Genomic DNA, 12,202 nt, shown 5'->3' on the forward strand with positions numbered 1-12,202 from the left:
TTTATTGAGCGCTTACTGTGTGCAGAGCACTGTACTAAAGTACTCAATGCAGGTCTCCGAAAGGGTGGGGCTGGAGGAGAAATAAGAAAGGAATAAGAAAAGAGGATTTTGAGGTACAGGATAGAGGAAGAAGAGAACATATTGACCAGGATGGAAAGACCATCTACTCTTCCTTACTCCCTACAAAAACAGTGTTTTGAGCTGTAAGGAGTGGAATAATTATGGGAGCGCAGGCCAAGTTCTGTATTAGATTTTGTGGCGTGGGAATTCGAGCCACTATTTTAGCCGATTGGACATGGAAGTTCCTCTCGAAATTCCAAAAGCCATAATGGTATTGTAACACGCTGTCAGTGTTCAATAAATATCACCGATGGATTGAGATACTGATTGAGACAGGCGTTGAGCACCGCTTTGACACTAGCAGGATTGTGGGCAGGTAATTATTTACCCTTAGTTTCCACAAAGAAAATCAAGATGTAAACCTCAGACCACACTGTTCGTCACTCCCCTCTTCCCTTACTTGTAATTTCACAGCTGCGACCATAGACTGTCTGCTCATTGTGAGCAGGAAACGTGTACCAATTCTGTTATATCGTACGAGTCGTCTGCAGAGTCTGCAGTGGCCTACACTGTACTAAGCGCCCAGTAAATATGATCGATGGATTGATTGCTTGATTTACTGGCCACATTCTTTCTTTAGTATTTGGGCATCCCAATACTGAGAGCACCAGCAAATTGGTACAGTGGAGGGGAAGTATTAAGAGCATTGCATAAGTGGTAAAATTTTCTCCGGCCATGTGGGAGGCCCGGGTTAGATTCCCGGCCAATGCAGATTTTATTTTGCTGTGGCACCTTTATCTCTCCCCGCACATTCTGCCTGGGCCCTCCCCGCAATCTCTCCAACACTCGGGAACTCGTCCTGATGGAATACTAACTATTTTGAAGGGAAAATCAGTAATACACCAAAGAGGCTCGCGCTAGACAATGACTCTCCCCCAGTTCAAAGCCTTATTAAAGGCTCATCTCCTCCAAGAGGCCTTCCCTGACTAAATCCCCCTTTCCTCTTCTCCCACTCCCTTCTGCGTCGCTCTTTCTCCTTTTGTTCTTCCCCCCTCCCAGCCCCACAGCACTTATGCGCATAACTGTAATTTATTTATTTATATTAATGCCTGTCTCCCCTTCCCTCTCGTTTTTACACTCATTGTGGGCAGGGTATGTGTCTGCAACCCTAAAGAGTTTACTAGCACAAGAAAAGAATAGCTGTTGCTACCACTTGAGAAAAAAAAGGGAGTGTCAGAAGTGGGATTCGAACCCACGCCTCCATTCGGAGACCAGAAGCCCCAACTAAGGGAAGTGTTAACTTGAGTCTGGCGCCTTAGACCACTCGGCCATCCTGACACCTACAACTCAACGCTTTCCTCTCTCCTCCTAGAAAATGCCCAGAGTGAGAAAAGACTGTTATTACCATTTATTCGATGGTATTTATTGAGAGCTTATTGTGTGCACAGCACTGGACTAAGCGGTTGGAAAGTACAATTCGGCAACAGAGAGAAATAATCCCTACCCAACAACGGGCTCACAGTCTATAGATTGCCATCATTATTATTATTATAGAGGAAAAAGGCCTCTCTCCGCCTGGTTTTGGTGTTGCCTACCTGTGTTCTGTGGTCTCTGCGAGCTCCTCTGGGTTCATGTGATTTCTCACGGACCCGGGTTGTCCGGCTGCTCCTCCCCGGTGGAGGTGTCCTGCAGAGATGACAGACCATCACTCCCTTCACAGCCATATTTAATCATATTAAATGCAATTGCATCTTCTACAAGAAGCCTTACCTCACTCACCTCCCACCTTCCTTCCCAAAAGGCCCTCCCCATTTCAACTTTCTTTCCCCCCACTCCCTCTCCCTTCTGCATCGCCTCTGCATTTGGATCCGTGCCTTTTTAGCATTTGCTGTTCACACCGCACTTACGTACATATATGAGGTTAATTTCAATGTCTCTCTCCTGTAGACTGTAGGCTTGTTATGGGAAGGGAACATAATATGCTCGTTATGGGAAGGGAACATAATATCTTAATTGGCTCTCAGATAGAGTTTCCTCCCCAGCTTTAGGCTTTTCCTCGGAGAGAAGAGGAGGGAATCAGAGTCAGAGAAGGAATCTTAGATTCCTCATCAGGAAAATTCAATACCTGCTCTCCCCTCTACTTAAGACAGTGGGACCTAGCTGTCTCTCATCGACCTCAGTGCTTAGATAATAATAATAATAGCATTTATTAAGCGCTTACTATGTGCAAAGCACTGTTCTAAGCACTGGAGAGATTACAAGGTGATCAGATTGTCCCATGGGGGGCTCACAGTCTTAATCCCCATTTTACAGATGAGGTAACTGAGGCTCAGAGAAGTGAAGTGACTTGCCCAAAGTCACACAGCTGACAATTGGCGGAGCTGGGATTTGAACCCCTGACTAATGTACAATATTTGGCACATAAAAAGTGCATAGCAAGTGTTACCGGTACTCCCTCCTACTTCGCCTGTGAACCCTATGTGGGACCGAGACCGTATTCAAACTGCTTGGCACATAGTAAGCGCTCAACAATCAGTCAATCAGTCGTATTTATTGAGCGCTTACTGTGTGCAGAGCACTGTACTAAGCGCTTGGGAAGTACAAGTTGGCAACATATAGAGACAGTCCCTACCCAACAGTGGGCTCACAGTCTAAAAGAAAATGCCATCATTATTATTATTGTATCTACTCCAGCGCTTAGAACAGTGCTTGTCCCAAAGTAAGCGCTTACCAGAAATCACGATTATATTTTAAATGCAAGTTCTCCTCTGCGACATTATAGACAGCTTCGAGCAACAAAACTGACGCTAGTCTATGAAATGCTCTCTCCTACCCCCGTCCTAATTACTTTTAGACAGACGTGACTTTGGGACACGTGTGGCGGGTTGTGTGACTGACCGTGGAAAGAAAATGAAACAGCCACGACGAGGGTGGGATTCGAACCCACGCGTGCAGAGCACAATGGATTAGCAGTCCATCGCCTTAACCACTCGGCCACCTCGTCCCCAGCTGGATTTCTTTTTTACCTCCTGGATCTCGAGAAGGAAATTGTAATTATAATTCCAAAAGATTTGTCCTTACGGGGAGACTTTTGGGGGCAGGTTGTCCAGGGGCCTTGCCCATCCCATCCCCTGCTGCTTCCGTGGGGAGAGACGGGGAGGGCCGGGCTGGGCCTCAAAACACCCAGACTATTTTACTTGTACATATCTATTCTATTTATTTTATTTTGTTAGTTTGGTTTTGTTCTCTGTCTCCCCCTTTTAGACTGTGAGCCCACTGTTGGGCAGGGACTGTCTCTATATGTTGCCAATTTGTACTTCCCAAGCGCTTAGTACAGTGCTCTGCAGAGTACTGAGCACAGTAAGCGCTCAATAAATACGATTGATGATGATAATGATGATGATGGACAGAGACTCCCAGAGATACAACCCCATCTCCCTGTCCCTTCTGCCTCTCCTCTTCTCTCCCAATCAAGCGCATCCCTCCTCCTGTCAGGAAGGTGTTTTAGTTTCCCTCTCCCCCACTGGAAAGCAAGAATCCTGTCTACTAATTCCATTTCCCAGCACTCAGAACAGTGCTTTGCACATAGTAAGCGCTTAATAAATGCCATTATTATTATCTCCCCTTGTGCTCTGCACCCAATAGATGCTCAATAGACCACTCAATCAATCTTATTTGTAAAAAGTGGTTACAGTGTGCAGAGCACTCTATGACGTGCTTGGGAGAGGACAATATAAGAGTTGGCACACGTTCCCTGCTCAAAACGAGCATACAGCCTAGAGGGGAAGATAGTCAAAAATAAATTAGGAAATTAGGGATGTGTGAATTCGTGCTGGAAGGCTGAGGGAGGGGAGAATAAAGAGCGCACATCCACAAAGGCGACACCGAAAGGAGTGGGAAGAGAGGAAATGTGGATTTAGCCTGGAAATGCCTCTTGGAGGAGACGGGATTTTAATTAGTCTTTGAAGGTGGGGAGAGTGATCATCTGCCGAATATGAAGAGGGAGGGCGAGCCAGGCCAGAGGCGGGACGTGGGCGAGAGGGAGGTGGTGGGATAGACGAGGGACAGGGAAGAACCAATCAATCAATCAATCAATCGTATTTATTGAGCGCTTACTGTGTGCAGAGCACTGTACTAAGCGCTTGGGAAGTACAAGTTGGCAACATAGAGAGACAGTCCCTACCCAACAGTGGGCTCCCAGTCTAAAACTGGGACTGACTGAGCCCCTTCCTTCCTCTCCCCCTCGTCCCCCTCTCCATCCCCCCCATCTTACCTCCTTCCCTTCCCCACAGCACCTGGATAGATGTATATATGTTTGTACATATTTATTACTCTATTTATTGATTTATTTTACTTGTACATATCTATTCTATTTGTTTTATTTTGTTAGTATGTTTGGTTTTGTTCTCCGTCTCCCCCTTTTAGACTGTGAGCCCACTGTTGGGTAGGGACTGTCTCTACATGTTGCCAATTTGTACTTCCCAAGCGCTTAGTACAGTGCTCTGCACATAGTAAGCGCTCAATAAATACGATTGATGATAAAACGGGGAGACGGAGAACAGACATTAAACGAGAGAAGAGCGCAGGCTGGGCTGTACTAGGAATTCAGGGAGGTAAGATAGGAGGGGGCAAAATGAATACTTTAAAGCCTATGATAAGGAGTTTCTGTTTGATGAATCAAGTCGACAGTGCTCTGCACATAGTAAGCGCTCAATAAATACGATTGATGATGATTCATAGCCATACTGATTATATGATCTTGGTCACATCTCCCTGTGTGACTTTGGGCAAGTCACTTAACTTCCCTGGGCCCCAGTTACCTCATCTGTAAAATGGAGATTAAGACTGTGAGCCCGATGTGGGACAACCTGATTACCTTGTATCTCCCCCAGCGCTTTTTTAAAAAATCGTATTTATTGAGCGCTTACTGTGTGCAGTGCACTACACTAAGCGCTTGGGAAGTCCAAGTTGGCAACACTTCGAGACGGTCCCTACCCAACAGCGGGCTCACAGTCTAGAAGCGCTGAGAACAGTTAAGCTCTTAACAAATACTCTCATTATTAATATTATTAGCATTACTATATCGTTTTTATTCTTCGGGCAGCCACATCGTGATGTAACCGGTAAATGAGGAAAGTTGAAACAATTAATCGTAGGCATTGGTGGTTCAGTGGTAGAATTCTCGCCTGCCACGCGGGAGGCCCGGGTTCGATTCCCGGCCAATGCAAGCTTTTTTTTTGCTTCGGAATCTCCATCTCTCAATCAATGAATCGTATTTATTGAGCGCTTACTGTGTGCAGAGCACTGTACTAAGCGCTTGGGAAGTACACGTTGGCAACATATAGGGACGGTCCCTTCCCAACCTACTACTATGTGTTTTTTGCACATAGTAAGCGCTTAATAAATACCATTATTAGTATTGGGTAGAATGAAAGCAGCCGGGGAATAACAAAAAACGTGCTCCAGGTGAGGGTCGAACTCACAACCTCGGCATCACCCACGCTCGTACCGTCCTATAAGTACCGCGCGCTAACCGATTGCGCCACTGGAGCTACATTTCTTTCCTTTTTTTTACAAATTCTAAAATCGACAGCTGGTAGTTTTAACACACACCCACACATATACACACACATAATAATATTTGTTAAGCGCTTACTATGTGCAGAGCACTGTTCTAAGCGCTGGAGAGGATACAAGGTGATCAGGTTATCCCACCTGGGGCTCACAGTCTTCATCCCCATTTTCCAGATGAGGTCACTGAGGCCCAGAGTAGTGAAGTGACTTGCCCAAAGTCACACAGATGACAAGTGGCGAAGGCAGGATTAGAACCCGTGACCTCTGAGGCCCAGAGAGTGAAGTGACTTGGCTAAAGTCACACAGCTGACAAGTGTGACTTTGGGTAAGTCACTTCACTTCTCTGGGCCTCAGTTCCCTCATCTGTAAAATGGGGATGAAGACTGTGAGCCCCACGTGGGGCGACCTGATCACCTTGTAACCTCCCCAGCGCTTAGAACAGTGCAGGGCCCATAGTAAGCGCTTAACAAAAGCCATCATTATTAATAAATAAGATTGAATGAATTAGTATACACAAACTTTCCTACCACACCATCATCATCATCATCAATCGTATTTATTGAGCGCGTACTGTGTGCAGAGCACTGTACTAAGCGCTTGGGAAGTACAAATTGGCACCATATAGAGACAGCCACAATAAGGTGTTGATTCATAGGTGAGAATTCTGTAATAGGGGAGATTAAAATGTATCGTTTTCGTAGTGTAGTGGTTATCACGTTCGCCTAACACGCGAAAGGTCCCCGGTTCGAAACCGGGCGGAAACATTAAAATTTTGTTGCCGAGTTTGAATATCACCCCCTGCTTTATGTAACATATTTCATTATGACCATAACACTGTCCGTGACTCGTTCCTTGAGCGAAAAAAATAATCTTATTAATCATGGAGAAGGCGAGGAGGAGGGAGGTGAGGGAGGCCTAGTCGAGGAGAGCCCGCCCTTGGGAGTCGGAGGTCCTGGGTTCAAATCTCGGATCCGCCACTTGTCAGCTGTGTGACTTTGGATAAGTCACTTCACTTCTCTGGGCCTCAGTGACCTCATCTGGAAAATGGGGATGAAGACTGGGAGCCCCATGTGGGACAACCTGCTTACCTTGTATCTACCCCAGCGCTTAGAACAGTGCTTGGCACGTAGTAAACAAATACCATCACTATTATTATTATTCTAACCCCGACTCCGCCCCTTGTCAGCTGTGTGTCTTTGGGCGAATCACCTCACTTCTCTGGGCCTCAATTACCTCATCTGTAAAAGGGGGATTAAGACTGTGAGCCCCACGTGGGACAACCTAATAACCTTATATCTATCCTAGTGCTTAGAACAGTGCTTGGCACATAGTAAACAAATGCCATCACTATTATTATTATTCTAACCCCGACTCTAACCCCCCACAGCACCTGTATATATGTATATATGTTTGTACATATTTATTACTCTATTTATTTATTTATCTTACTTGTACATATCTATTCTATTTATTTTATTTTGTTAGTATGTTTGGTTTTGTTCTCTGTCCCCCCCTTCTAGACTGTGAGCCCGCTGTTGGGTAGGGACTGTCTCTATGTGTTGCCGACTTGTACTTCCCAAGCGCTTAGTACAGTGCTCTGCACACAGTAAGCGCTCAATAAATACGATTAATTGATTGATTGACTCCGTCACTTGTCAGCTGTGTGTCTTTGGGCAAATCACCTCACTTCTCTGGGCCTCAGTCGCCTCATCTACGAAAGGGGGATTAAGACTGTGAGCCCCACGTGGGACAACCTAATAACCTTGTATCTATCCCAGCGCTTAGAACAGTGCTTGGCACATAGTAAGCGCTGAACAGATAACATCATTATTATTTTTGTTAATAAAATAATATGTTGTTATAAAATAACATAAAAATAACTTCCGGGGTAGATACAAGCTAATCAGGCTGGACCCAATTCTTGTCCCACATGGGGCTCAAGGCTTTAATCCTCATTTTACAGATGGAATAATTCTGAATTCATAGAATAATATGAATTATGGGTGGGGAGGGGCGGTGAATCGGGGGAAAAGTAAGGGGAAGGGGGACTGTGGCCGCTCCATAGGGCGGACCACTGAAATTTGGGCAAAACCGGGATCGAGGAGGGTGGTAATTCCGGCCTCTGATAGGAATCTAAATTCCTCCGGGACTCCCAGTGTCTCTCCGGGAGAGGCAGGGAATGGAGAGAATTAAAGGAGATCCAATGGGAAAATTACAGGAAAGAAAGAAGGACCTTTTCTGTCCCTTGTCCGGATCTCAACAGCTCTAAATGGAAGAGGATCAATCAATCAATCAATCGTCTTTATCTGAATGGAAGAGGATGGCATTCATTCATTCAATAGTCTTTATTGAGCGCTTACTGTGTGCAGGGCACTGTACTAAGCGCTTGGGAAGTCCAAGTTGGCAACGTATAGAGACGGTCCCTACCCAACAGCGGGCTCACAGTCTAGAAGGGGGAGACAGAGAACAAAACAAAACATATTAACAAAATAAAATAAATACAATATGTACAAGTAAAATAAATAAATGGAGTAATAAGTACTCTTAAGTAATAAAAGTAAATAAATAGAGTAATAAGTACTCTAAGTAATAAGTAATAAGTCTTTTAGACTGTGAGCCCACTGTTGGGTAGGGACTGTCTCTATATGTTGCCAATTTGTACTTCCCAAGCGCCTAGTACAGTGCTCTGCACATAGTAAGCGCTCAATAAATACGATTGATGATGATGATAAGTAAATAGAGTAATGGCAAGGGGCTGGAGTCGCTTGAGAGAGGAGACCAGCTCGCTCTGGATCTATTTGTGTGACTTTGGGGAAGTCGCTTAACTTCTCTGTGCCTCAGTTACCTCATCTGAAAAATGGGGATTAAAAACTGTGAGCCCCCCCCCGTGGGGCAACCTGATCACCTTGTAACCTCCCCAGCGCCTAGAACAGTGCTTTGCACATAGTAAGCGCTTAACAAATACCATCATTTTTTAAAATTTGAGTCAATAATATTAATTAAACGCCCCCTGAGTTCCTAGCTCTGTCATAGGAGGGCCTGAAACCAGCTTTTTTTGTTGCGATAAGTGCCGTCGGATTTTGTAATAAATGGTGACTCGTCTTGAGCTACAGAAATCATGGTACTCAGAACAGCAGCTGGAGCATCAATAAGAAAAGTGTGGGAAGGCTACTTATTGGACGGGGCCAGTGGCGCAATGGATAACGCGTCTGACTACGGATCAGAAGATTCCAGGTTCGACTCCTGGCTGGCTCGACTCCTTTTTTCTCTTTTTCGTCTACTCCGACCGAATTCCTACCCCCATCCACACACTTCTTTCATTCATCCATTCATTGCATCGTATTTATTGAGCGCTTACCGTGCGCAGAGCACTGTAGTAAGCGCTTGGGAAGTACAAGTCGACAATCCCTACCCAACAACGGGCTCACAGTCTAGAAGCGGGGGAGACGGACAACAAAACAAAACAAAGCAAGTGACCAGGCATCAAGAGCACCAGCGTAAATCAATCGAATGATAGATATGTAATTATGGATATTAATAGTGATATAATTTTGACTCCGGACACACTGCACTTATCTGTTGGGTAGGGACTGTCTCTATATCAATCAATCAATCAATCAATCGTATTTATTGAGCGCTTACTATGTGCAGAGCACTGTACTAAGCGCTTGGGAAGTACAAATTGGCATCACATAGAGACAGTCCCTACCCAACAGTGGGCTCACAGTCTAAAAGGGGGAGACAGAGAACAGAACCAAACATACCAACAAAATAAAATAAGTAGGATAGAAATGTACAAGTAAAATAAATAAATAAATAAATAAATAAATAGAGTAATAAATATGTACAACCATATATACATATGTTGCCAATTTGTACTTCCCAAGCGCTTAGTACGGTGCTCTGCACATAGTAAGCGCTCAATAAATACGATTGATGATGATGATGATCAGCTGTGTGACCTTGGGCAAGTCACTTCATTTCTCTGTGCCTCAGTTCCCTCATCTGTAGAATGGGGATGAAGACTGTGAGCTCCACGTGGGACAACCTGATTACCTTGTATCTACCCCAGCGCTTAGAACAGTGCTTGGCAGGTGGTAAGCCCTTAGCAAATATCATTATTATTATTATCACACAGTCCCCCTTCCCCTTACTTTTCCCCCCATTCACCGCCCCTCCCCACCCCATGATTCATATTATTCTATGAATAATCCCCCTCCCCATCCCCCCTTCTTACCTCATCCCCTCCCCACAGCATCTGTATATATGTATATATTTATTACTCTATTTATTTATTTTACTAGTACATATTTATTCAATTTATTTTACTTGGTTTATATGTTTTGTTTTGTTGTCTGTCTCCCCCTTCTAGACTGTGAGCCCGCTGTGGGGTAGGGGCCGTCTCTATATGTTGCCAATTTGGACTTCCTAAACGCTTAGTCCAGTGCTCTGCACCCAGTAAGCGCTCAATAAATGCGATTGAATGAATGAACGAATTCAGAATTATTCTAGCTGTAAAATGAGGATTAAATAATAATAATGGACATTTATTAAGCGCTTACTGAGGTTACCCCACGGGGGGCTCACACTCTTAATCCCTATTTTACAGATGAGTCTTAATCCCTATTTTACAGATGAGGTAACTGAGGCACAGAGAAATGAAGTGACTTGCCCAACGTCACCCAGCTGACAATTGGTGGAGGCAGGATTTGAACCCATGACCTCTGACTCCAAAACCCGACCTCTTTCCACTGAGCCACGCTGCCAATTATCAAACCTTGAGCCCCACGTGGGAGAGGAATTGGGTCCAGCCTGATTAGCTTGTATCTACCCCAGAAGTTAGTAATAATAGGAAATCATATTCAACAATTCTGAATAATGAATTCAACAATTCTGAATAATGAATTTAACAATTCTGAAGGACAGCGAGGCGGGAACGATTGCAAGGCCCAAACGGTTGGCCTTATTTTTGCTCCCGAAGGCCCAAGGAGGTCACCTATTAGGACATTTTCGTCCCTTAAATATGAATGATCAAGAAGGCCCCGGAAAAGCTTATTTTCTGTGACTTCGTGGCGCAACGGTAGCGCGTCTGACTCCAGATCAGAAGGTTGCGTGTTCAAATCACGTCGAGGTCAAAAACGAATTTTCTTTCCGAGGGGAAAGATGTCCAGAGTGGAGATGGAAGGAATGCTAATAATATTTAATCGTATTTATTTAATTTATTTATTTAATTCAATCGCATTTATTACGTGCTTAGTGTGTGCAAAGCACTCTACTAAGCGCTTGGGCGAATACAATATCACGAGACAATTCCCTGCCCACAACGAGCTTTTTGGGACTTCTTAAGCACTTACGAATGTATTAAACGCTAGGATGCCTGCAAAAATTATCACCTTGCTCGGAACACATCCATTCATTCATTCAATCGTATTTATTGAGCGCTTATTGTGTGCAGAGCACTGGACTAAGCGCTTGGGAAGTACAGTTTGGCAACAGATAGAGGCGATCTCTACCCAACAACTCCTATTTTTCGGAGGAGGTACGGGAGATTAATATGTATAGTTGTCCTTCGTGTTTGCCAAATTGCCAAATTAGCAAAGCCCTACTGCAGTCTCACCTCCTCCAGGAGGCCTTCCCAGACTGAGCCCGCTGTTGGGTAGGGACCGTCTCTATATGTTGCCAACTTGGACTTCCCAAGTCCAAGCGCTTAGTACAGTGCTCTGCACACAGTAAGCGCTCAATAAATACGATTGAATGAATGAGCCCCCCTTTTCCTCTGCTCCTCCTCCCTCTGCTCTACCCCTCTCCCCGCCCTGCAGCACTTGTGTATATATGTATATTTTATTTATTTTATTAATGATGCGCATATATCTATCATTCTATTTATTTATATTGACGCCATTGATGCCTACTTGTTTTGTTGTCTGTATCCCCCTGCTAATAATAATAATAATGGCATTTTATTAAGCGCTTACTCTGTGCAAAGCACTGTTCTAAGCACTGGGGAGGTTACAAGGTGATGAGGTTGTCCCATGGGGGACACACAGTCTTAATCCCCATTTTACAGATGAGGTAACTGAGGATCAGAGAAGTTAAGTGACTTGCCCAAAGTCACCCAGCAGGGTCGGGATTCGAACCCATGACCTCCGACTCCAAAGCCCGCGCTCTTTCCACTGAGCCACACTGCTTCCCCTTCGCAAATGCCATCATCATTATCGTTTTTATTAGAGTACAGCACAACAATATTGCAGACACATTCCCTGCCTACAGTGAGCTTCCAGTCTAACAAGTATAATGTTTTTATCCACACTGAGGCTGCAGGATGCTCTACTTTAGAAAGTCCACTAGAGAAACAGTGTGGCTTAGTGGAAAGAGCACGGTGGTGGAAGTCAGACGTCATGGGTTCAAATCCCTACTCTGCCACTTATCAGCTGTGTGACCTTGGGCGAGTCACTTCACTTCCTCTATCCCTCAATTACCTTATCTGTAAAATGGGGATTAAGACTGTGAGCCCCACGGGGGACAACCTGCTTACCTTATGTAGTGGCTCAGTGGAAAGAGCACAGGC

The 12,202-nt window shown here is 44.7% G+C and overlaps 7 non-coding genes across 7 annotated transcripts; 4 read left to right on the top strand and 3 right to left on the bottom strand.

Annotated features, from left to right (window-relative positions):
- Nucleotides 1-1,291: 1,291 nt before the first annotated feature.
- Nucleotides 1,292-1,398, bottom strand: TRNAL-CAA. Its single transcript has 2 exons — nucleotides 1,361-1,398; nucleotides 1,292-1,337 (listed from the first exon to the last, which is right to left on the bottom strand). It is a non-coding gene; the product is annotated as a tRNA-Leu (tRNA).
- A 1,584-nt stretch (nucleotides 1,399-2,982) lies between these two features.
- TRNAS-GCU lies at nucleotides 2,983-3,064 on the bottom strand. The gene has a single exon. It is a non-coding gene; the product is annotated as a tRNA-Ser (tRNA).
- A 2,152-nt stretch (nucleotides 3,065-5,216) lies between these two features.
- On the top strand, nucleotides 5,217-5,287 carry TRNAG-GCC. Its single transcript has one exon. It is a non-coding gene; the product is annotated as a tRNA-Gly (tRNA).
- A 231-nt stretch (nucleotides 5,288-5,518) lies between these two features.
- On the bottom strand, nucleotides 5,519-5,612 carry TRNAI-UAU. Its single transcript has 2 exons — nucleotides 5,575-5,612; nucleotides 5,519-5,554 (listed from the first exon to the last, which is right to left on the bottom strand). It is a non-coding gene; the product is annotated as a tRNA-Ile (tRNA).
- A 713-nt stretch (nucleotides 5,613-6,325) lies between these two features.
- TRNAV-AAC lies at nucleotides 6,326-6,398 on the top strand. The gene has a single exon. It is a non-coding gene; the product is annotated as a tRNA-Val (tRNA).
- A 2,418-nt stretch (nucleotides 6,399-8,816) lies between these two features.
- TRNAR-ACG lies at nucleotides 8,817-8,889 on the top strand. The gene has a single exon. It is a non-coding gene; the product is annotated as a tRNA-Arg (tRNA).
- Nucleotides 8,890-10,697: 1,808 nt separating this feature from the next.
- On the top strand, nucleotides 10,698-10,769 carry TRNAW-CCA. The gene has a single exon. It is a non-coding gene; the product is annotated as a tRNA-Trp (tRNA).
- The last annotated feature ends 1,433 nt before the right edge of the window (nucleotides 10,770-12,202 follow it).

Source organism: Tachyglossus aculeatus, unplaced genomic scaffold (genome assembly GCF_015852505.1).
Source record: "Tachyglossus aculeatus isolate mTacAcu1 unplaced genomic scaffold, mTacAcu1.pri scaffold_101_arrow_ctg1, whole genome shotgun sequence".
In the NCBI taxonomy this organism is placed as follows: domain Eukaryota; kingdom Metazoa; phylum Chordata; class Mammalia; order Monotremata; family Tachyglossidae; genus Tachyglossus; species Tachyglossus aculeatus.